Source organism: Protopterus annectens, chromosome 17.part0 (genome assembly GCF_019279795.1).
Source record: "Protopterus annectens isolate FY-2018-M chromosome 17.part0, PAN1.0, whole genome shotgun sequence".
In the NCBI taxonomy this organism is placed as follows: Eukaryota; Metazoa; Chordata; order Ceratodontiformes; family Protopteridae; genus Protopterus; species Protopterus annectens.
This window is the reverse complement of record NC_056751.1, coordinates 94,994,906-95,022,172: the sequence shown is the minus strand read 5'-3', so window position 1 is coordinate 95,022,172 and position 27,267 is coordinate 94,994,906. Positions and strand designations below refer to the sequence as shown.

General features: G+C 39.3%; 1 protein-coding gene across 1 annotated transcript in view; it reads right to left on the bottom strand.

Moving 5' to 3' along the window:
• Nucleotides 1-27,267, bottom strand: part of DGKQ (diacylglycerol kinase theta) — a 2,194,335-nt gene that overhangs the window by 1,711,929 nt on the left and 455,139 nt on the right. The window lies entirely within an intron of this gene.

Genomic DNA, 27,267 nt, shown 5'->3' with positions numbered 1-27,267 from the left:
AAATATGTCCTATATAAAATCTTGAATATATATATATATAAGTAAATGCAAGAACTTGATGAACCACATGGTTAGAATTGCTGGAGCCATGTCAGACTCCAAACCAGTTAAAAGTGGTGTCCCACAAGGCTCAGTCCTGGGACCTCTCTTGTTCAGTATATATTTCTCGGAGGTACAGGCCAACATGGAAGGACTGTGGCTGACCAAGTTCGCAGATGACTGCAAACTGGGCGCCATAATCGACTCTCCAGCCGACACAAGCATCCTCCCAAAGGGCCTCATAGAAACAGACAACTGGTGCCAGAGCCATGGCCTCAAGCTAAATGCCAAAAAGTGTATAGTCATCCCCTATGGCAAATCAAAGTGCCCACAAATTACCATATAGGTGGTAATCCATTAAGTACAGAAGAAGTAATTAGGGACCTGGGGACCCAAGTTGATAGCAATCTCTCATTTGACAACCACGTGGCCAAAGTGGTTAGAAAAACATTTTATATAGCCCACCTAATCATGAAGGGATTCACATCTAGATCAGGGGAGGTCATTGTGCCTCTTTACTCATCCCTCATCAGGCCCATAATTGAGTACAATGCCCCTTTTGGGATGTACCTTACCAGACACCTGCAGCAACTGGAAAGACCCCAAAAGTACCTCACCAAGAGGATCAAAGGGCTCAAACAGATGCCATATGCTGCCCGGTTAAAGAAACTCCAGCTCTACTCAGTGGCATACCGCCTGTTCAGAGGCGCTCTGTGCCTGACGTATAAAGCCATGTCCAACCCGGAATTAATGGACATGCTGCACCTCAGAAAATCCAAATCCCATCGAGCTACGCACTCGAGAGACTTGAACCTCAGCACTGAAATAAATAGGACATGCTGGAGGGACAGATTCATAACCCAGAGGCTCCCTTCACTCTGGAATAAAATCCCAGTCCAGGTTAGGCAGAGTCCCTCAGTGACTCTCTTCAAGAGGAATCTTGATGAGTGGATGGGAGATCATAGGTTTACCCCGGGTATCACTTCTGTGTCGCTGTTAGACAGAGGCACAGTATACTAACCTCGAAAAAGGGCATAGCAAAATAAATTTAAAATGGGTGGCGAAAGCCAAACACATTCTGGCTAGGCTTATAAATGCCCTAGGGCAGATAGCCTAGTATGAACCTATGAACCATAGTACCACATTAAAACCTAGAAATTAATGTTTAAGACGTCTTGCTTTAAGGCAAGGGACTAGTGAAGTACAGCCATTTAAGCCCGGATATCTATCTGCATTCAGCTTGATAATCCATTTCTGTTCTAGCTCTTCCGTATAGTTTTCTATGTCCCCACCTCTATTTGTCCTTAATACTTGTTGTAAAACCAAAAATTTGAAGCAGTGAGTACTGTTTGTATTTAAAATATGATTTGCTAGGGCATTAGACAGTTTCAAATTTCGTATATCCCTTACATGTTCTAATATTCTATCTTTGAAAGTTCTGTTTGTTTTTCCTACATAATAGGCATGACATGCTTGACAAAAACTAAAATAAATAACATCTGTACTCTTACAATCATAGTATTTCTTAGTATATAGCCTAAAATGTTTCATTGGATGAATATACTCATTTTTAGTATAAATGTACTGACAGGCTGCACAATTCCTGCATGGAAAAGTGCCTTGTCTGTTGGAAAGGTTTTTTCTATGGGGTTGATGTTCTTTATTACAAAGATGTTGCTTTAATGACACGTTGTTCTTGAAACTAAAACTTGGTGTATCACCGATCATAGGGACAAGGTCTGGTATTTCCTGTAATAAGTGCTAGTTCTTCTTAATGATATCTGTATACTTATTGATATCACTTGCAAATCGAAAAACTACTCTAAACTTATTCCTATCAATGTCTCTATTACCAGACGTTCTCATATCAGTTTCTTGAGAGCTCATATAAGGCTTACATCTTGTTGATCTAACTTTCCATGCCTCTGTTATCACATTCGTGATTTCTGAACTTGAGTAGCCTCTTTGCTCAAATTCACTGTGTAATTTATCCAGTGCCCCTGCAGCCTCTTCATCATTGTTATGTAGGCGTAAAGTTCTAAAAACTTGTCCTTTAAGAACATTTCTAGAAATGTGTCTCGGGTGCATACTAGATTTATGAAGACAGGCATTGGTCCTAGTAGGTTTGTAGTAAATACTAGTTTTCAGCTGTTTTAAATTAGTTTTAGTTACACTTACATCTAAAAAGTCAATGGAGGTGTCAGAAGACGTAAAAGAAAATTTCAAAAAATCTGTTGTACTGTGTAAATAATCTACAAAATTACTGATATTGGAACCATGTACTCTCCACAAAATAAAAACATCATCCACAAAACATACAAACCAAAGGATACAATCATAATAAGGATTCAAGACCGATCAAACATACTCTTCTTCCCATCTTACTAATGATAGACTGGCGTAGCTGTTGGCACATGACGTGCCCATTGCTACGCCATTCATCTGTAGAAAGAACTCATCTTGGAAAGTAACAACGTTATTTTCAAGTATAATCTCTAGTAGGCTACAGACTAACAAAATCTTATCTGGTAAAAGCTTCCTATCTGTGTTAAGGAACTCTCTTACTTTATCAATTCCCCATGCATTCGGAATGCTCGTAAAAAGGGATTCAATATCCATAGTAAGGAATACAAATGCTTCATCATCATTAATAGTTTCCATTCTTTCATGTAGACGCTGTAAAAACATGTTTGTATCTCTAAGAATAGTATGACAGCTGTTTAAGAATTCATGTAAAATACCCTCTACATAAATCGATAAGGGCTCAGTACACCAACCTGTTCCTGATACAATGGGACGCATAGGAGGGGCAGTGATGTGTTTATGGATTTTGGGTAGGCCATATATCCTAGGAATTAAAGGTTTCTGTACCAAAAAATAATTAAACAAAGGTTCATCACTTAATCCTGTGAACAATAGATCAAATACTAAAAAAGACACCTTGTCAATAATGTCAGTTACAGCTGCTTTAGTTAATATCTGGTAGACACGGTTATCTAGTAACAAGGTATTCATCTGACTAATACACAGATCTTTATCCATTAAAACAATTTTGCCACCTTTGTCAGCCTGCTTTATAACAAGGGAATTCAGATTCTGTAATTCATTCAAAGCCCTGTATCCTGGTGCAGTAAGGTTATAAAAGGTGCAACCATTAAAATCAGTGGTATACATTTCTTTAAAAGCATGCTCACAAATGTCCACAAATCGTTGTATACCTGGAAGAGTAGGAGGTATATAGGTATTAGGTTTTTTATATACATTAATGTTTACATCATTATTGTTAGGAAAAATACACTTTAAACTTAAATTTCTACCTAGTAATTTTAGATCTCTTATCATTTCTGTTAAATCTGCCTTTCTGGCAGGGATAAAGGATAGACCTTTATTCAATAAATCACACTGTTCATTGGTTAGTGGAAAGGAGGAAATGTTCACAATAAGATTATTTACATTCTTCTTTTTTTCGAAAAATGCACAGTTCTGTCCACATGGTGTTCCCTTGATGTGTTCACCATGGTTGGGTTGCTCTTGACCCGACCTCTGAATGGAAGAGCTGTCTTCAGAGTAAACTCTCCCACTTTCGGATTGTCTAAAAAAATGCTAATATCTTTAGCGTTAACTTGTACACTGTTTATAGGACTCTTACCTGCGTTGTTAGCGTTTCTTTGCTCTTCGTTCTGCTGTTTCTTCTCTGCATTTGATGTAGATGTGTCTCCGTAGACAGCTGGAACAGACAATGCAATCTTGGGGGCAGAAGTACTAGTGCTAACACTTTCCTTTGTATGTGTAGCTGTAGCCGCCATATTTGCATTCAAATTATTAGCGCGAAAACTGGAAGTGGAGGGCTGTGTTCCAATGTTTAGTGTCCTACTGCTCTCTGCATTCGTAGTGGTAGGATTCGGAGTGGTGGTTCTATTTATAGAGTCCCTTGGCCATGAGAATACATTATTATTTTTAAAATCGAGTTTGTCTCTGTTCAATTTATTTAATTTAATATTTTGAAGCTTCTTTTCATAAGCGCTAATATTTTCATGTAACTGGCCCATTTTATTCAAAGTAATGGCAGTAGAAAAAGTTTCAGATATCCTGTTTTCTAGAGTTACAATTTCTGTTTTTAATTCAGTCTCAAGTGGTGAAAAAAACTCTATAAGAAGCTCCATATAGATGGATCTAAAAGACAAATTCAATTCTTGCCACTTACGTAACAGTTCAGGATATGAATTTCCATATGTGGGCATATTTAATATGCGTAAACCACGAGGAATTACTTTTGCTTCCAATGAAGCTTGCAAATGCAGTCTCTGCCACTGTAGTCTTTTATATTTATATAGATTTTCCAACCCCCTATATTGCACCTGAAACTCAAGCATCTCTTCCATGCCAGAAGCAATGTCCATTGCACTTGTCTGTACCTCAGTATTTAGTAGTGGATTTACTGGGACATCCAAGAGTTTCAGGAATCGACTGTGCTCATTCAATAATCCTTGATTAATGTCCATATCCATCTTTTTCAAAAACACAGTGTGTCCTTGGCCGAGTAAAACAGAAACAGAAAAACAAATCCCAAACGGCTACAGGTACATTGAGGTGCCAAAACTGCAACAATAAGAATAGAATGAGGCACCAAAGTTACACACTGCAAACTATCCACAGTAACTTTATTTAGAAAAAAGAACAGTAGGTGAGCGCTTTCACAACTCAGTGTTGCTTCATCAGACAATGTTAATGCAGACCATGCTTGGTTAAATACTTAAGCAATCAGTGTGGTTTCAACCATTTAAAGCAATACAGTCAAAATAATTTAACAATTAGACACTGTTAGTACAAGCTTATGCAAACTATGTATTTAAAACCAACCTTAAAATACATGTCTCTCTATGAAAACCATCATTGTTGACCTTAATATATGTAAAAAGCATAAAAATGTATATAATATAAAAATATGTCCTATATAAAATCTTGAATATATATAAGTAAATGCAAGAGCTTGATGAACCATAGTACCACATTAAAACCTAGAAATTATGTTTAAGACGTCTTGCTTTAAGGCAAGGGACTAGTGAAGTACAGCCATTTAAGCCCGGCTATCTATCTGCATTCTGCTTGATAATCCATTTCTGTTCTAGCTCTTCCGTATAATTTTCTATGTCCCCACCTCTATGTGTCCTTAATACTTGTTGTAAAACCAAAAATTTGAAGCAGTGAGTACTGTTTGTATTTAAAATATGATTTGCTAGGGCATTAGACTGTTTCAAATTTCGTATATCCCTTACATGTTCTAATATTCTATCTTTGAAAGTTCTCTTTGATTTTCCTACATAATAGGCATGACATGCTTGACAAAAACTAAAATAAATAACATCTGTACTCTTACAATCATAGTATTTCTTAGAATATAGCCTAAAATGTTTCACTGGATGAATATACTCATTTTTAGTATAAATGTACTGACAGGCTGCACAATTCCTGCATGGAAAAGTGCCTTGTCAGTTGGAAAGTTTTTTTTTATGGGGTTGATGTTCTTTATTACAAAGATGTTGCTTTAATGACACGTTGTTCTTGAAAGTAAAACTTGGTGTATTACTGATCATAGGGACAAGGTCTGGTATTTCCTGTAATAAGTGCCAGTTCTTCTTAATGATATCTGTATACTTACTGATATCACTTGCAAATCGAAAAACTACTCTAAATTTATTCCTATAAATGTCTCTATTACCAGACGTTCTCATATCAGTTTCTTGAGAGCTCATATAAGGCTTACATCTTGTTCATAGGTTCATAGGTTAGTACTAAGCTATCTGCCCTAGGGCATTTATAAGCCTAGCCAGAGTGTGTGTTGCTTTCACCACCCCTTAGGATGAGAATACTACGCCCATTTAGGGTTTAGTTTACTGTGCCTCTGTCTAGTAGTGACACAGAGATGACCCCCGGGGTAAACCTACGATCTCCCATCCACTCGTCAAGACTTCTCTTGAATAGAGTTAGTGAGGGGCTCTGCCTAACATGGATTGGGATTCTGTTCCAGAGTGTAGGGAGCCTCTGGGTTATGAATCTGTCCCTCCAGCACATCCTATTTATTTCTGTGTTGAGGTTTAAGTCTCTTGCTCTTGTGGCTCTGATGGATTTGGATTTTTTGAGGTGGGGCATGTCCATTAATTCCGGATTGAACAGGGCCTTGTACGTTAGGCACAGGTCACCTCTGAGTAGGCTGTATGTGACTGAATAGAGCTGGAGTTTTTTCAGTCAGGCAGCATATGACATATGTTTAAGACCCTTTATCCCCTTGGTGAGGAACTTTTGGGGTCTTTCCAACTGCTGCAGGTGTCGGGTAAGATACATCCCAAATGGGGCATTGTACTCAATCATTGGCCTAATAAGAGATGAGTACAGGGGCACAATGACCTCTCTTGATCTAGATGTGAAACCCTTCATGATAAGGTGGGCAATATAGAAGGTCTTCCTAACCACTTTGGCAATTGAGTGTCAAATGAGAGGTTACTGTCAACCTGGGTCCCTAGGTCCCTGATTACCTCTTCCATACTTAATGGATTACCACCTATGTGGTAATTTGTGGGTACCTTGTTTTTCCCAAAGGGTATGACTATACATTTTTTGGCATTAAGCTTAAGGCCATGGCTCTGGCACCAATTATCCGTTTCTATGAGTCCTCTCTGAAAGATGTTTGTGTCCGCCGGAGTATCAATTATGGCGCCCAGTTTGCAGTCATCCGCGAACTTTGTCAGCCACAATCCTCCTAGGTTTGCCTGTACCTCGGAAAAATAAATGCCGAATAAGAGGGGTCCCAGGACTGAGCCCTGTGGGACACCGCTTGTGACTGGCTTAGAGTCTGACATAGCTCCAGCAACTCTGACCCTGTGGGTTCTGTCCTTGAGCCAGTTTGCAACCCATCTCATGACATATGGGTTTACATTTAAGCTGATGAGTTTGTCTATGATGCCCGAGTGTGGTATTGTGTCAAAGGCTTTTGCAAGGTCAAGGTAGGCTGTGTGAACTGCCTTACCCTCATCAATGGCCTTAGTGACTGTTTCAAAAAAGTCGACCAAGTTCAAAAGGCAGGATCTGCCCTTGACAAAGCCAAATTGGGTAGGATCCAATGTCTGTAGGTCCCCAATGTCTTTGTTTATGAGTTACATAATGATCCTCTCCATAGCTTTGCAGACCAGGCTCATCAAGCTTATGGGCGTAATTTCCAGGGTCCGTAGAAGCACCGCCTTTGTGAAGTGGGACCACTGTTGCCGTACCCTATTTGGGCGTATCCTGTAGTAAGGCTAAGATTAAACAGCAGCCTTATGTTTGGGTTTAGTTCCTCTTGGAGTTCATGTAGCACACAGCCCGGGACACCATCCGGTCCCATTGATGCTGTGTTTTTAGCGTTAGAGAGGGCGGCTCTCACCTGGGTATCTCAGATGTTAGGGAGGCTACACTCTGCTGGGATAGTTATTTCTCCTTTTGGGGAGGGAGGAGAAATTTGCACTGAACCTGTCTGCCAGAATGTTGGCAATGTCAGTGGGTTCAGTGTATTTATTGTCATTTTGGACGAACTCTGAGCATATCTGGGAGTTTCCACCCAGGTTTCTAACATAGCTAAAGAAGGCCTTGTGATTGTCTTTTGTGTCTTTTACATTTTTCTCTCAAAGTTGGCCTTGGATGATTTTATGAGTGATCGTAGTTTTTTGCTAGTACTGATCAGAGATGCCTTCCCATTTAGGGATTTTGCTCTGTCATGTAGTAGCTTCCTCCTTCTGTTGTAAAGTTTGTTTATGGCTGGGGTCCACCAGACCGGGCGCCTTTCGGGAATGGGTCTTGGTTTTATTTGGGATTGCATGATCCATGCATTCTTGAAGGTGCCCGTAGAAGGCATTTGCAAAGGATTCAGCAGTGTGGGTTGTGGTTTCCACTGGCCCAGGGACCTTGAAGGATACCACTTCAGTCTTAAGAAGTGTGAAGTTGGCTTTTGAGAAGTTCTTCACTGTGGTCTTTTTGTGCAGGGGTGGGCGGATGTGGATTTCCAGTGAGATTAATTTATGGTCTGATCTTACCAATGAGGATATACTTCCGGTGTGGAGCATTTTGTCCCCATGTTTGTGATGATCAGGTCTAGTATATTGTCTCCTCTTGTGGGAATGGTGACTAGTTGTTCCATCGCATTTGAGTTTACGAATTCTAGGAACCTTTAGGCTAGGGTGTTTGGGCTTGAGTAATGTTCCCAGTCTATGCTTGGGTAGTTGAAGTCTCCCAATATGATGGTATTTGGAGAGACATTCATACTCTCCAGTGTCTTCAGGAAGGCTGTGTGGGTTTCCTGAGTTTGAGAGGGTGGTCTGTAGCACGCTACAAATTGTAAGGCAGTTTTGCCTATGGTTAGTTGCACCTGGATGGTCTCTGATGCTTCGTGCGTTGCCACTAACCTGAAGGTGTGGGTATCTTTGATGAATATGGATACTCCCCCTCCTTTTGTGGTTCGGTCCAAGTTTTGGGGCCGGAAAGCATGATATGAGGTAAAACCTGATAGTGCTGGGGTGCTCTCAGGAGCCTTGAACCAGGTTTCAGTCACCGCACAGACATTGATGTTCTCCATACTGAGGAGGGCTTTGAGGACGTGCATCTTGAGGTTTAGACTTCTGGCATTGAGCAGCATTACCCTTATTTTTTTTCCACTTGTGTTTTCTAGGGAGGTAGGTTTGTCATTTGAGCCTTGCCTAAAAAAGGCACTATGGGGGTGGCAAGAGCCTTGGCCAATATCCGGAAGCCCAGGGGTGACAGGTGCAAGCCATCCCTTGCGAAGCAGCGTGGCTTGTCGAGCATGTCATCCCAAGCAGACAGACATTGGATCCTCTTTGAATGACACCAGTAATTAAGCCAATTGTTAAAACTGATCATTTTGTCTTTGTACTGTGGCATCATTTTTGGTGAGGGTAAGATGCTGCTCAGGGTCAGGGTCATACCAGCCTGGGCTACATAATCAGAGAGCTCCTCTATGTCTCTTTTCATGTAGTCCAGGGAGGTACGTCTCAGGTCGTTCACACCAGCATGTACAATGACTGAGTCATATTTGTACTTGATGTGGAGTGATCTGAGTGCTTGTGTTATGTGGCGGATTCTAGCTCCCGACAGGCAGCTTACTGTGACCTTTTCCTTGTTCAGTCTGGTGAACAGGACATCAGTGTGTCTGACTATGGAGTCACCTATTACAAGTGTGTCTGGCATGTTGTTTGGCCTTAAGGGCTGTGACTGTTTAGCACACTGACTTTGTGAACTATGTGTTGCATGTGCTATGTCTTGAGGTGGTGGTTGCTTGGGTGTCTGCTTTGGAGGCCTCTGTTGTTTTGGTAGATTTTTAATCAGCGCCTCCGACTATGTTTTTGTGTGTTTATGTGTTTGGTTTGCAGTTGTGATAGTTCTATGTGAGACTGGGTTTGTGGTGTGCGTTGTTGATCTAACTTTCCATGCCTCTGTTATCACATTCATGATTTCTGAACTTGAGTAGCCTCTTTGCTCAAATTCACTGTGTAATTTATCCAGTGCCCCTGCAGCCTCTTCATCATTGTTATGTAGGCATAAAGTTCTAAAAATTTGTCCTTTAAGAACATTTCTAGAAATGTGTCTCGGGTGCATACTAGATTTATGAAGACAGGCATTGGTCCTAGTAGGTTTGTAGTAAATACTAGTTTTCAGCTGTTTTAAATTAGTTTTAGTTACACTTACATCTAAAAAGTCAATGGAGGTGTCAGAAGATGTAAAAGAAAATTTAAAAAAATCTCTTGTACTGTGTAAATAATCTACAAAATTACTGATATTGGAACCATGTACTCTCGACAAAATAAAAAAATTATCCACGAAACGTACAAACCAAAGGATACAATCATAATAAGGATTCAAGACCGATAAAACATACTCTTCCTCCCATCTTACTAATGATAGATTGGCGTAGCTGTCGGCACATGATGTGCCCATTGCTACGCCATTCATCTGTAGAAAGAACTCATCTTGGAAAGTAACAACGTTATTTTCAAGTATAATCTCTAGTAGGCTACAGACTAACAAAATCTTATCTGGTATAAGCTTCCTATCTGTGTTAAGGAACTCTCTTACTTTATCAATTCCCCATGCATTCGGAATGCTCGTAAAAAGGGATTCAATATCCATAGTAAGGAATACAAATGCTTCATCATCATTAATAGTTTCCATTCTTTCATGTAGACGCTGTAAAAACATGTTTGTATCTCTAAGAATAGTATGACAGCTGTTTAAGAATTCATGTAAAATACCCTCTACATAAATCGATAAGGGCTCAGTACACCAACCTGTTCCTGATACAATGGGACGCATAGGAGGGGCAGTGATGTGTTTATGGATTTTGGGTAGGCCAGATATCCTAGGAATTAAAGGTTTCTGTACCAAAAATTAAACAAAGGTTCATCAATTAATCCTGTGATCAATAGATCAAATACTAAAAAAGACACCTTGTCAATAATGTCAGTTACAGCTGCTTTAGTTAATATCTGGTAGACATGGTTATCTAGTAACAAGGTATTCATCTGACTAATACACAGATCTTTATCCATTAAAACAATTTTGCCACCTTTGTCAGCCTGCTTTATAACAAGGGAATTCAGATTCTGTAATTCATTCAAAGCCCTGTATCCTGGTGCAGTAAGGTTATAAAAGGTGCAACCATTAAAATCAGTGGTATACATTTCTTTAAAAGCATGCTCACAAATGTCCACACATCTTTGTATACCTGGAAGAGTAGGAGGTATATAGGTATTAGGTTTTCTATATACATTAATGTTTACATCATTATTGTTAGGAAAAATACACTTTAAACTTAAATTTCTACCTAGTAATTTTAGATCTCTTATCATTTCTGTTAAATCTGCCTTTCTGGCAGGGATAAAGGATAGACCTTTATTCAATAAATCACACTGTTCATTGGTTAGTGGAAAGGAGGAAATGTTCACAATAAGATTATTTACATTCTCCTTTTTTTCGAAAAATGCACAGTTCTGTCCACATGGTGTTCCCTTGTTGTGTTCACCATGGTTGGGTTGCTCTTGACCCGACCTCTGAATGGAAGAGCTGTCTTCAGAGTAAACTCTCCCACTTTCGGATTGTCTAAAAAAACGCTAATATCTTTAGCGTTAACTTGTACACTGTTTATAGGACTCTTACCTGCGTTGCCAAGGACACACTGTGGTTCTGAAAAAGATGGATATGGACATTAATCAAGGATTATTGAATGAGCACAGTCGATTCCTTAAACTCTTGGATGTCCCAGTAAATCCACTACTAAATACTGAGGTACAGACAAGTGCAATGGACATTGCTTCTGGCATGGAAGAGATGCTTGAATTTCAGGTGCAATATAGGGGGTTGGAAAATCTTCTATATAAATATAAAAGACTACAATGGCAGAGACTGCATTTGCAAGCTTCATTGGAAGCAAAAGTAATTCCTCGTGGTTTACGCATATTAAATATGCCCACATATGGAAATTCATATCCTGAACTGTTACGTAAGTGGCAAGAATTGAATTTGTCTTTTAGTTCCAAATATATGGAGCTTCTTATAGAGTTTTTTTCACCACTTGAGACTGAATTAAAAACGGAAATTGTAACTCTAGAAAACAGGATATCTGAAACTTTTTCTACTGCCATTACTTTGAATAAAATGGGCCAGTTACATGAAAATATTAGCGCTTATGAAAGGAAGCTTCAAAATATTAAATTAAAATATTAAATTAAATAAATTGAACAGAGACAAACTCGATTTTAAAAATAATAATGTATTCTCATGGCCAAGGGACTCTATAAATAGAACCACCACTCAGAATCCTGCCACTACGAATGCAGAGAGCAGTAGGACACTAAACATTGGAACACAGCCCTCCACTTCCGGTTTTCACGCTAATAATTTGAATGCAAATATGGCAGCTACAGCTACACATACGAAGGAAAGTGTTAGCACTAGTACTTCTGCCCCCAAGATTGCATCGTCTGTTCCAGCTGTCTACGGAGACACATCTACATCAAATGCAGAGAAGAAACAGCAGAACGAAGAGCAAAGAAATGCTAACAATGCAGGTAAGAGTCCTATAAACAGTGTACAAGTTAACGCTAAAGATATTAGCGTTTTTTTAGACAATCCGAAAGTGGGAGAGTTTACTCTGAAGACAGCTCTTCCATTCAGAGGTCGGGTCAAGAGCAACCCAACCATGGTGAACACAACAAGGGAACACCATGTGGACAGAACTGTGCATTTTTCGAAAAAAAGGAGAATGAAAATAATCTTATTGTGAACATTTCCTCCTTTCCACTAACTAATGAACAGTGTGATTTATTGAATAAAGGTCTATCCTTTATCCCTGCCAGAAAGGCAGATTTAATAGAAATGATAACAGATCTAAAATTACTAGGTAGAAATTTAAGTTTAAAGTGTATTTTTCCTAACAATAATGATGTAAACATTAATATATATAAAAAACCTAGTACCTATATACCTCCTACTCCTTCAGGTATACAAAGATTTGTGGACATTTGTGAGCATGCTTTTAAAGAAATGTATATCACTGATTTTAATGGTTGCACCTTTTATAACCTTACTGCGCCAGAATACAGGGCTTTGAATGAATTACAGAATCTGAATTCCCTTGTTATAAAGCAGGCTGACAAAGGTGGCAAAATTGTTTTAATGGATAAAGATCTGTATATTAGTCAGATGAATACCTTGTTACTAGATAACCGTGTCTACCAGATATTAACTAAAGCAGCTGTAACTGACATTATTGACAAGGTGTGTTTTTTAGTATTTGATCTATTGATCACAGGATTAATTGATGAACCTTTGTTTAATTATTTTTTGGTACAGAAACCTTTAATTCCTAGAATATATGGCCTACCCAAAATCCATAAACACATCACTGCCCCTCCTATGCGTCCCATTGTATCAGGAGCAGGTTGGTGTACTGAGCCCTTATCGATTTATTTAGAGGGTATTTTACATGAGTTCTTAAACAGCTGTCATACTATTCTTAGAGATACAAACATGTTTTTGCAGCGTCTGCATGATAGAATGGAAACTATTAATGATGATGAAGCATTTGTATTCCTTACTATGGATATTGAATCCCTTTTTACGAGCATTCCGAATGCATGGGGAATTGATAAAGTAAGAGAGTTCCTTAACACAGATAGGAAGCTTTTACCAGATAAGATTTTGTTAGTCTGTAGCCTACTAGAGATTATACTTGAAAATAACGTTGTTACTTTCCAAGATGAGTTCTTTCTACAGATGAATGGCGTAGCAATGGGCACGTCATGTGCCAACAGCTACGCCAGTCTATCATTAGTAAGATGGGAAGAAGAGTATGTTTGATCGGTCTTGAATCCTTATTATGATTGTATCCTTTGGTTTGTACGTTTTGTGGATGATATTTTTATTTTGTGGAGAGGACATGGTTCCAATATCAGTAATTTTGTAGATTATTTACATAGTACAACAGATTTTTTGAAATTTTCTTTTACATCTTCTGACACCTCCATTGACTTTTTAGATGTAAGTGTAACTAAAACTAATTTAAAACAGCTGAAAAAATTTACTACAAACCTACTAGGACCGATGCCTGTCTTCATAAATCGTGTATGCACCCGAGACACATTTCTAGAAATGTTCTTAAAGGACAAGTTTTTAGAACTTTACGCCTACATAACAATGATGAAGAGGCTGCAGGGGCACTGGATAAATTACACAGTGAATTTGAGCAAAGAGGCTACTCAAGTTCAGAAATCACGAATGTGATAACAGAGGCATGGAAAGTTAGATCAACAAGATGTAAGCCTTATATGAGCTCTCAAGAAACTGATATAAGAACGTCTGGTAATAGAGACATTGATAGGAATAAGTTTAGAGTAGTTTTTCGATTTGCAAGTGATATCAATAAGTATACAGATATCATTAAGAAGAACTGGCACTTATTACAGGAAATACCAGACCTTGTCCCTATGATCGGTGATACACCAAGTTTTAGTTTCAAGAACAACGTGTCATTAAAGCAACATCTTTGTAATAAAGAACATCAACCCCATAGAAAAAACCTTTCCAACAGACAAGGCACTTTTCCATACAGGAATTGTCAGTACATTTATACTAAAAATGAGTATATTCATCCAATGAAACATTTTAGGCTATATACTAAGAAATACTTTGATTGTAAGAGTACAGATGTTATTTATTTTAGTTTTTGTCAAGCATGTCATGCCTATTATGTAGGAAAAACCAAGAGAACTTTCAAAGATAGAATATTAGACCATGCAAGGGATATACAAAATTTGAAACAGTCTAATGCCCTAGCAAATCATATTTTAAATACAAACAGTACTCACTGCTTCAAATTTTTGGTTTTACAACAAGTATTAAGGACAAATAGAGGTGGGGACATAGAAAACTATACGGAAGAGCTAGAACAGAAATGGATTATCAAGCTGAATGTAGATAGACATCCGGGCTTAAATGGCTGTACTTCACTAGTCCCTTGCCTTAAAGCAAGACGTCTTAAACATTAATTTCTAGGTTTTAATGTGGTACTATGGTTCATCAAGCTCTTGCATTTACTTATATATATATATATTCAAGATTTTATATAGGACATATTTTTATATTATATACATTTTTATACTTTTTACATATATTAAGGTCAACAATGATGGTTTTCATAGAGAGACATGTATTTTAAGGTTAGTTTTAAATACATAGTTTGCATAAGCTTGTACTAACAGTGTCTAATTGTTAAATTATTTTGACTGTATTGCTTTAAATGGTTGAAACCACACTGATTGCTTAAGTATTTAACCAAGCATGGTCTGCATTAACATTGTCTGATGAAGCAATACTGAGTTGTGAAAGCGCTCACCTACTGTTCTTTTTTCTAAATAAAATTACTGTGGATAGTTTGCAGTGTACAACTTTGGTGCCTCATTGTATTCTTATTGTTGCAGTTTTGGCACCTCAGTGTACCTGTAGCCGTTTGGGATTTGTTTTTCTGTCCTGGAGAATGCTGTATTTGTTTCTTTGTTTTTAAAGGAGGCTTGGACTTAGCAGGGGGTTTAATGCTTAACTGAATAGGTCTGAAAACACCCTCTGAAGCTTCGGGTTGCTCAGCTACTCCGGATCCCTCTGAAGGGTTAATCTCGGTAGGCTGAAAGACTTGTGCGTCCGAAGGCACAGCCATCTGCACGTGGGAGTTGGAGGCGGCCTGTGGTTCTGCAGAAGCGGTCGTCAGGGGCTGCGAAGGCTCCTCGTTGAAAACCGGAGAACCAGCGACCGACCTAGAAGAGGCTTTGTCGTCAGTTTTGGGCCTCGGATGCCTGTCCTTGTCTTTGCGCTTTTTATGTATTCCAGTCATCGGAAGTTCCGACGGCATGGTGTAATTAAATTTTCTGCCAAAATAATGTCGGGCAAAATCAAACCGACGTTTAATAGTGCGCTTGTTAAACCTAGCACAAAACCGACAACCAGTGACGTCGTGGTCTGGGCCTAGGCATGAGATACAATAGGAATAGAAATCCTTATGAGGTATTTGCTTCCCGCAAGAAATACAGTTATTAACTTTTACTGACATCGGTCTGAGGCAAGAAAAAGTTTCCCCAACTGGGTACTTAGCTTTGTAGAAAACTTCGGTTCTGGATTCGGAATGAAAATCTCAGGAGTCGGCCAACCGGCACTTGCGAACTGCTTTTGCTTCGGGCACCGCACGGCAAGAAAGACTGAAGAAAATGGCGTTGGCTGCATCTTATATACTCCTGTCGCACTGACGTCAGGGAGGAGGCGACAGCAACCGACGCCGGACCAAGACTTTGGAACTCAGGCCGACTGGGGAACTGCCTAACAGCAGGATAACCCAAGCGTAATGACTGTAGCAGTGTAACATGATGAACATCTGGGTTTTTGTGGCCACTTGTTTGAAGTAACTTGTCAAATTAATCCGTTCCTCTGGCATGAGGAAAGCCATCTGGAAAGTTGTATTCAAGCTTGCTCCCAGGAATATAATTTGTTGACAGAGTACCAGGTGTGATTTCTTTTCATTTATGGTGTACCCCAGACAAGTGAGTACCCTTTGAACAAAGGCCAGATGATTCAAAATGTCCTGGCTTTCTGCCTGAATTAGACAAACGTCCATGTACGGGTATAATTTGAATATTTCTTTGCATGCAGAATGCAATGACTGGAGCTAGGCACTTTGTGAATATTCTGGGCACAGCAGATAAGCCAAAGGGCAGTGCAGAGAACTGATAGTGCATGTAGCCTGCTTTGAAGCATAGGTATCTTCTGCAAGACTCCCTGATAGGGATGGGCAGGTATGCTTCTTTTAAGTCTAGTGTTGCCAACCAGGCATCTTTGCCTAGCACAGGAAGCAGCTGGTGAAGAGTCAGCATCTTGAATTTTGGAAACACCAGAAAGGTATTTAGAGTAGAAAAGTCCAGGATATGATGCCATGCATTTCCTTTTCTGGGTACCAGGAAAATTCTCGAATAGAACCCTTGTCCCTTTTCCTCTTCTGGTACCAACTGAATAGCCCCCATGCTTAAGAGAGAGAGTACTTGATTTTGGGCCTCCGTCCACTGATTTGGGGGTAGATCTGGCCACCCTCTTGGTGTTGGTAAGGTGTGGAAGTGAAATCTGTATCCTTGGGACACTATATTTAAAACCCATTTGTCCTGGGTAATGAGTTCCCAGTTTTTGGCCTGCAGACCAATCTTTCCGCGTAAAGGAGCATTCAGTTGGGAAGTGCTTGGAAATTTTAAAAGCAAGTCATTGAGACAGTTTTCCATAGGGGGGAGTCTTACTACTCCCTGATTTGGGTACAGTAACCCCCCACTGCTTAGTCTTCTGTGTCCCCTGGGACTGAAACCTGGGGATTCTGCTATGTCGGACTTGAGAAGACCTGGAAGGGGCTGGAAAGGACCAATTCTTAGAGGGCCAGTGCCTACTAAATCTAGGAGGCTAAACTTGTAAGACATCTTTAACAGTTTGCATAGATTTAGCTTTATCTTCCATCTTTTTAAGAACTTCCTCAGCCTTGTTGCCAAACAGGCGGTCCTGATTTAAGGGAGCATCCAACAATTTAGCTTTAACATGATCAGGCAAAGACTGTTCCTTAAGCCAAGCATGCCTTCTGAGCACAGATCCAGTAAGAGCAGCCCTGCAAGATGCCTATCAAGAATCAAATCGACATTGCAAAGTATATTTTCCAACCTGTTCAGCAGAATGCATTAAATCCTGTAATTCTTTACTTTCCGCACAGTCAGAAATCAACATTATTTTCTGTTTAAGCAATCCAATAACATGTTGCTGATACTTTAACATATGAAACTGGCAGTTTAAAGCCCTAATGGCCAAGGCTACAGAAGTGTAAACCATCTTACCCCATCTATCCAGCGCCCTGGAGTCTCTATCAGAAGGTGTAGGATTTTTAGCAGTAAAAGCCTTAATGCCCTTGGGTCCCTGTGAAATAGGCTCTGGATCAGCAATAGGATTTTTAAAAAGAAACTTATGTGAATCAGGAACCCTGTAATATCTGTCAGGTTTTCTGGGAGCAGGAGGCAAAGAATCAGGGGCCAAACTATATTCCGTAAAAGCATCAACAATGTCTAGTACAGGAGGAATAGCTAAAGGCCTATGCTGAGGCAGGAGTAAGAAATCCTTAAGCCTCTTTTTTGAATCAGAAAAATCCTGGCTTTCCCAGTGGAAATGCTCCCTTAGAGTATGTAAGGTTTCACCAAAAGAAAAATCTTCTGGAGGGGAAGCAGAGGGAATAGAATCCACTGCATCAGAATCCTCATAAGTAGATAGGGCAAATCCAGATCATCAGAAGAATCAGAAAAATCAGAATCCTGGTCAGAAGATTCATTAATAACTTCAGTCATAGGTCTCTTAGAAGGGGGGGGGGGTTGGCTTCCCCTGATTAGAGTTATAAGATCTTCAGCCATTCTTATCATTTGTTTTTTAGGCAAAGAGGCCTGAGCATGCAGCCTGGGCATCAGTTTTTTTAGGCATGGTTTGAGATTTAGGCCTAAAAGAAGAAGGAGGCGTTGGTTTAATATGCAAGTCCGTAGGCCTGAATACATCCTCTGAAGCCGGTGCCTGCACAGCAGCTCCGGACTCATCCAAGGTAAAGACATCTGCAGGTTCCATAGATGAAGCATCTCGCGGCATACCGGACTCCGAATGGGTCTCAGTAGAGGCCTGCGAATCAGAAGTAGCGGGTATCAGAGGCTGCGAAAGTGCCTCACTGAGTACCGGCGAACAGGAGACTGGCTTAGGAGAAGTGTCGTCTGCAGCTTTGGACCTCGGCGGCCTGTCTCTGTCTTTATCCTTGCGTTTTTCAGAATCCCGGTAGTTGGATGGCTAACTGACAACATTTCTGGATAATTAAACCGAGAACTGAAATATTTAGAGGCGAAAATATACTGACAATAGATAGTGCGCTGATTAAATAAAGCACAAAACCGACAGCAAGGTACATCGTGGTCAGGGCCTAGGCAAGGAATAGAGTACGAATGAAAATCTTTATGAGGTATTTGCTTTCCACAAGTAATGCAATTATTAACTTTTACTGACATCGGTAAGGAGCAAGAAAAAGTTTCCCCAATGGGGTACTTAGCTTTAGTTGAAGACTTCAGTTCTGAAACTCGAAAATGAAAATTTTCAGGAATTTGCCGACTGGCACTTGTGAACTGCTTCTGCTTCAGGCACCGCATGGCAAGAAAGACTGATGTAATGGCGTCGACTGTTTTATACCCCCTGATGACCTGACGTCATGGAAGAAGGGACAGCAACTGACGCAGGACCCAAGACTTTGTTAATCAAGCCGACTGAGGGCTACTGCAAGCAGATAACCCAAATGTAATGACTGCAGCAGTGAAACACGAAGAACATCTACCAACATAGCAAAAAAAAAATCAAAAGCAATCTCAAGGTATTACTGCTCAATATCAGGAGTCTAAACAAGAAACTCCACACCCTACAAGCTCTCCTTACTCAGAAGAATGTAGACATCTGTGCTGTTACCAATACTTGGTTTAAAGTCACAGAAAGTACCATGGTAATGCAAGGTTACAGTGCCTTCCACATAATTTGACCAACAGTAGCAACAACAACAGACAGGGGTAAAGATAGAGGTGTCTTGATTTGCATTAGCAACAAATACTACTCAGTTAAACAGGATGCTGGCCTAGGGTTCATTCAAGTCCAGATATCCACAGACAAGGTTTCACACCATGTCCTGGTCATCTACAGCTCATCTTCCATGTCCAACACAGCTCAGAAATTGCATCTGGATCTAATGAAGGTGCTGAACATCTGACTAAACAACCTATTTATGGGAGACTTTAACTATCCCTTTATACACAGGGAAAACGTACACTGCCTGTAACTCACAGACATGTTTCTTGGAATATGTCAACAGAAACACCCTGGACCATGCACTACGCACTCCATCCAGGGGCTCAAACATACTATACCTGGTACCAACATGGAAGAGTGTTGCAAACCCCCCCCCCCCCCCCCCATGAGGACGGATCACAAATCTGTCTCCTCAAAATAAAAATCAACCTGGAAAACCTGAGCTAAACCAGTAATAGATAGGAACTAAACCTAACTACATCTTGTTAAGCAACACTGTCAAAATTCAGGACTCCTGCAAACCCCATGAACACAACTACCTATGCAAAATGGTTCACAGAAACCCACAGGAAACATGAAAAATGTCTGCACTGAGACTGCTGTATCTACCAAAAGCAAACCCAGATCTAACAACAAAAACAAACCGCACTGGTGGAACCCAAGCCTTAGCTGGGTACATTATAAAAGAAAAAAAAGTCATGGGCAAAATCAGAAAGAGAAACTCTCACAGAGACAAGGCATCTGATTCAACTAAGCAATAAACTAAGAGGTCTAATAAAGTCCAACAAAGGCCTATTTATGAGACTAGGATAACCTCTCATGGCAAGGACAGTCAGAAAGCATTCTTCAGCTACTGTCAGAAACCTTAAAGGTAGCACACAGCAGTGTGCAGAACTGGTGCAAAAAAGCATAACCTTCACTGACCAGGGTGATATAGCAAATCTTTTAGGTGATAATTTAGCTCTCACTTTGCCTCTCACTAACCCTGTGAAATCCCTTCCAGCATATCCCACCAGCTACCAACAGGGAGCAAGGTCCTGGAGGCACTCGCTAAGGCCAAAAACATTGTTTCAAACTGCCACAACCATATTCTGGTTGGATCCTAAATAGCCTCAAACATGACCTAGCAAAACCATTAGAGCCACTGTTCATCTACAGCCTCAAAACAGATTACATAAGTGAATGGAGGGCTGCAATGGTCATATGCAAAGCTATGGAAATAATTATCATGGACATGATCATCAAGTACATTGGCAAACTACAAACACTGGACCCATCCAAGTTTGGCTTTGCCAGTGGAAGTTCTTGCTTACTAAACTTGATAGACTTCTTTGTGAAGGAAAAACAGTGTGCACTGCCTACATCGACCTGCCCAAAGTATTCAATATAATACCCTACTAGGTTACTGTTGACAAACTCTCAGCACTAGGCATAACTCCCTACATAACTCATTAGATTGCTGACTGGCTCACAGACAGGACCCAGGAAGTCAGGATTGGTGAGATCACTTCCACCAGCAGACCAGTCACCAGTGCAGTACCCTAGGGCTCTGCGTTGGGTCCGCTCCTTTTTGGTATCTACTTCTCAGAAGCCAAGGCTAATGTCAAAGGCCTCTGGCTCACAAAGTTTGCAGATGACTGTAAGTTGGGAGCTATGGTAGATTTTACCACCCCACCCCGCCAATGACACAAACAACCTTACAAGGGGGTATAACACAAACAAATGACTGATGCCAGAGCCACAAATTAAAACTCAACATGAAGAAATGCACTACAGTGTCCTTTGGGAGCTAGTTACTCCATTAATAAAAAAAGAGTTGACCCGGTAGTTAGGGATTTGGAAACATACGTTGATAGTAATTTGGCTTGCAACCAACATGTAGAGAAGACAGTTAAGAAAATCATTCTATGTCACCCAACTCATAAGCAAGGGTATAGCATCCAGGTCGAAGGAAGTTATAATACCACTCTACTCAGCCCTTATCAGACTCATCATCTAATACAATAATACCACCTTTGGCATGAACCGAGCCAGGCATTTGCAACAGCTACAACATCCTCAAAGGTTTCTCACCAGGAGAATCCAGGGAATGAATATCCTGTCCTACAAAGATCACCTTAAGACCCTATCTCTTTACTCAGTTTCCTACAGGTTACTGAGAGGTGATCTTTGCGTGGCATGTAAGACATCTTCAGACCCAGCTCTGATGGCCCTCTTGCACATCCACAAAACAAACAGCACCGGAACATTAAACTAGATCCAAAGACTTGAACTTTGCCTGCAATATAAATATAACATGATGGGGAGACCAATATGTATTTCAAAGGATCCTTGTACTATGGAATATGTGAAAAGGAGTTCATCCCCTGACAATTTTCAAGCGAAACTTTGACCATTGGATGAGAAATTATAAATTCAACCCCAGTTTGGCACCCATGTCTCTGATGGACAGAGGCTGACAGTAAGTTAACTAATCTCAAAATAACAAATACCCCTCCCCCCACATAACCCTTAGCTACCTCCCTACTGACATACCCTCACCATACTCGTGTTCAATGTACTCAGGGACAAAACTGGGGTTGGGTTGTACGGCTAGGCTTATAAAGATCCTGGTGGTTGACAGCCTACTATAAACCTATGAACCACTGAGAGCCTTCATGGACATACATGGACTGATTACTAGAAGTATGACATAGTGAAAAGTTTTAACTTGCCAGAGATGTTACCCTTAGAGACACAAGCTCAAATGTTTCATAGCTGGACATTCTTATAACAAAATGGAAAGGTCACAGTTATCTGACTTAAATGGTAAAATTACTTTATAGTCAGGTCTTGAGGGTTAACAAAATAAAAGTAAAAATACAGTGATAAAATGATAGTCAAATGACATATTTAAAAGACGCTTACCTACTTCTTTTAAAATGGATGTGCTAAACTGGCACTAAAAAATCTGCATGTTTTATTGCTCTAGCAGAAAGACTGTTGCACTACGAAACTATGTATAGAACTGGTGCAGCCTATGCATGTAGTAAAATAAATATCAAATGATGGTAACAAACAAAAACTAACAGCTATAGACATAGTCACATAGCACGATTTTATACAAATCGTAACAAGACTATTACACTTGTGAAAATCATTACCTCTGAAATGCATGCTATGGCTATGAAATGTGATAAATTATCGAATTTGATAGTTTATGCTAAATATGATACTGTCCTACCGCAAAACTGAGTAAGTGCAACATCATAACTGCTGGCACTCAACTACAAGGACTGTCAAGTTAAGGCAGTATGGTAAGACAGAGAAAAAGAAAAGTTTGTATGAAAGAAAAATATTACAAACAAAATAGTAATATGCAGCATGCATTCTTGGTAATAAATAGTACCCCACACCTCAGGAAGAAATGCAAGTGTTTTTTGGGCGGTAATGCATTAAGTTGTTGTCATTCTTAGTTTAAAACATGACATAATAATAGGGAAATATATTCCCCACTTTTAATGACTTGTGCAGTCAATGGGTAGTAGTTAGCCCTTTTGATAGACCATCCAACCACTGTGGGGAAGGGAACCAGCAAGTAAGCAAACCTTTAGATGTGTTTCCGTACAATTTAGAAAAAGAGAGCATCAACCAGACTATTCATTACAGTGTATGAATTCAACAAAGATGAAAGCATAGAGTTAGAAAGTTGTAAATGCAAAAATGCAAAAGTTATAAGAGACAGCAAAAGAGCGAGAGAGAGAGAGAGAAGAACATATACTACCTAAAGAGATATGTCAACATACATCTGTGGCACAGCAGCCTGCAGGAACAGAACCTGTAAAAGAGAGGAATTTACACTAAAATACTTGCAACCCTTGGTTACAAGCTCACTTCATCTTCCCTTGACAGACTATGTGATTACTTAATCAACTTGCAATTTAATTATTTACTATATGATCCCTATCTCTTACTGTTTCAAACTATGTTTCTCAAAAAGACTCAAAGTTAGTTACATAACTGTGTCAAGTCATGCATAAACAGATAAAACATTTACTATGAAGCAGTCTTGAAAGCAAATATTTGCTAGCTGAACGCTCTCTCCTTAATCCTTGTATCATTTACTTCCTGCTCTCTGTTTATTCTGGTAAAAGTTTTGACAGCTCCATAATACTCAGAAAGCCAAACCACAAATTCTTCAGAATACACCACGAAAACACTCAGAGAAAGGAAAAGAAGTGGCATTAATCCATCTTTATTCAGTCCTGAATAAAGATGGATTAATGCCACTTCTGTGTTCCTTTCTCTGAGTGTTTTCGTGGTGTATTCTGAAAAAAGTTTTGACAGTACTGTTATGAAGAATATATATATATATATATATATATATATATATATATATATATATATATATATATATATATATATATATATATATATATATATATATATATATATATATATATATATATATATATATATATATATATATATATATATATATATATTACCCCCTTTAGGACCCCCTTTAGGACCCAAAGCAACACAAATAAGTGCTGTATTAGAAGTTGAGCGCCATACAACTTTGCCTGACAATGTTGCTCTCAGTGTCAGTCAGCTTGCGCTGATACCAGAAGGCAATACTCCTAATTTAGTGCTTAGCTCTTATGAGTCTTTTCAAAGTAAGAGACCAGGAATTATAAAGTGAGGTGTTTTTTAATGTAAAAACTTAATATATATGATCCCACATGTATTCCCTTAACTTCCAGGGCCTAAAGTACTACTTATAGGTGATTTCAACTTAAACTGGAACTTGCACTGTAATAACCTGCAGCATTTCTTTTACACAGCTGCTTACACCCCTACAAAAAAACAATACATTTGGTAAGCAATCTGTTTTAGAATGGATTAGTACATACCACCCTGATTAATGCTCAGCCATACCTACTAAACTACTGTTGGGTATACAATATTGTTCCTGTTAAATATAAGCACATTCCTGCTTATACCATTTAATACAGGGCATTCAATTACTGTTGCAACTGTAGTATCAGCTTGTTACTACAGACTAGTCTGCTACAACATCACAGTCAGACTGTGATGCAGATCTACAGTTGTTTTTTAAACTACTCCCACTACAGATAAACACTCTCCTTACAAAAATCCCATGTGTAAAAGGCAAGCCTGCAGCATGGCTGATTAATGCTTTAAGAAAAGCAGTTACTGGTGTAAAGCAGCTTGTATGTGGCACGAGTGCACTAATGTGCAATGCAAGTCCAGTACTGCACAACAAAGAATCAGTTTAGCAGGCTAATAAGTACAGCAAAGGCCATTCATCTTAAGCAAGGAAAGGTTTCATTATCTGTCCAATACCTGAGGCCTTTGGAAGGAATTAATCTCACTGGGAAGAGCAACCACCATCAAATTTCCTCCCTAATTACAGAGCCACAGAACATTAGCCATGCAACTATGCATAAGTAATCGCTGATTGACTGAAGTACTCTGCTTCGCCATTTACCCCTTACTAAGGTTATCAATGAATTTCCATAACATCAAGATGCAACTACAACAGAAGTCATTTTTGTAAGGCAACTGATTTTCAGTTCACTGATGTTCCTGTAGCCACAGATAACCTCCATGTTATTGGTTTGCTGCCTCTGATGAGCTCTCTCTCTCTCCAGAATTCCACAATGTCTGCAATACATTCAGTGGTGAATCACTAAGGTACATCACTAACTCCTCACTTCAGGATGGTAGACATCCTCCTTGAACTAAGGAAAAAAGCAAATCTCATTGCCTTACCTAAACATGGACCCAAATCTAAGATGAAATACTACCAGGTGATCGTGCTGTTACACCTGCTAGTCGAAATTTCAGAAAAAGAAGTGGTTAAAGATCACAAATCATCATAAGGCCTGAATAAGCAGCATCGTGATTTCAGAAAAGGGTACCCACATACTCTCACCAATTTTATATTCAAAATAAGGGAAAAAGGTAAACTCAGTGAAGTAGGGTTTGTAAATATTGCCAAAACACCAGGCTCCATGAGTCATGCAGAAGTGCTTACTGAACTTACTCTCTATGCCTTAAATGCCTCACTGTTACCCTGGTTTGTAAGTTAATTGCATAATGGGACTTACATGATGTTCCCAAAACTACAGCAATCACAATAATACTGTTAAACAAAGGGACCGGTCTGTATTTGAACTCCTACATTTTCTCTCCTCCTCACTGATCTAACAATAAAGTGCTCTAGTGTAAGTGCTTTGTATACTGATAATATAGTCACTTGAGTGGCAGATCAAATTTATTTTATGATCTCTGAAAAGTTTAGTGATGATCTGGCACAGCCCTAAAGGTTAAGGGAATATATATGCGAGATTACCAAAGTTTTTACTCAGAATTAAAAAACACCTCAATTTATAATTCCAGGCCTCTTACTCTAAAAAGACTGATAACAGCTAATGTGGCATTCATGCTAATCAGAATAAAACTAAGATTATTTTGGCATGAATGACACCCCATCAAACAAAAAGGTTTTTTTTCCTTCATCAGGTGGGGCAGTGTTGAAAGTGTTAACTAATAAATCAAGGCAAGCACTACATAAGGGATTGCTTATCTGCATATCAGATTAGCCTTACTGATGACAGCAGCTACTTCTGCTAAGAATATGCTCAGATCAGACTACAAACATACAAAACAGTGTTATGTCATGACTGGTGCTCCCAAATGAAAGAATCACTTCTTCACCATCCTCAACCAGATGGTAGTCCTTTCAGACATAGTAGTTGACAGTTAAAGCCTATTTATGTGAACGTACACATAAGGACAGGAGGGCAATCCCCTCTATGCTCCATTACAAAATTATAGCCACAACTGAGGTCATGCCATGTCAGGGAAGGTAAGCCTTTTTATCATACATTAGAAATGGGCTTTTGTTTCAACAGACTTTGATCAAAAACAGATACCTGATCATTCACCTTGGGCAACATTTTAACTGACATGCTGAGTTATGAATTACTCATCCTGGACATATGTCAATCCTTATTCAGCAGTATCAAAATTAGGACTGTTCTTCCAATGCATTTCTACGTTGTCACCGCTGGTTATTGCAGAACAAATTCTGACCTGCTCTTTCAAGGCAATTCCCACTCAGGGTCCACATAAACTCCTTCCCATTCTTGGTTGGATAACTGTCTAACTTAACAAAATTTAAGGTGAAAACTGAAGCATTACTTCAAGAGGACATGACACAAGTGCACATATGTAAACAGACGAATGCACCTGACCTCAGCTCTAAAATGCTAGTCTATAATATATATATATATATAGTTTTACTCTGATGTGTCAACACTTCTTCCTAATACCATTACTCACACTGCACTCATTTGTCTTATTTTAACTAGGTCATAAGTGAAAAAGAGTCCTTGTGGTCCAGTTCACGAATCTGTAAAATAAATGAATGAATAATCAAATAAAACTGAAAAAAATTCTGTAATGTTACTATACCTTGAAATTTATCTTTGTGTGAAATAATACTCCATCATAATCACTTTTGCAATAACAGTGCTATATCTTTCCCATTTTTGACGCACTGCTAACGAAAATGTTGATATCTATGGAGTTCAGGGGAACATGTACAACACTGAACTAGTTTTATGTACAAAATGCTATACATTGTGCTTTCTACTTTCCCAAAGTTAATGCATTTGGATAAATGTATTTTATGCTACTGTCTAGATACAGGCAACAGAACGTCCATAATTCAGACAATCAGAGAAACCTGGATAAGCTAAAGGGACACACAATGATGCCAGCCATGATGATACCTGATGACGTAAGCTTCAACTGTAATCTAAAAGACTTCATCTGCTTCAGCTCTTCACAACCAGTGGTCCAATCCACATGAATTATGGTATACCCACTCAGGCAGTGATATGGTACAGGTAAACTTTCATGAAACTCAACATTACAGAATCACAAAGGTTTGATAAAATGCAAATGGTTCACTGAAGCATTCCTACTTGCACAAGACTGCACATTAGCAAC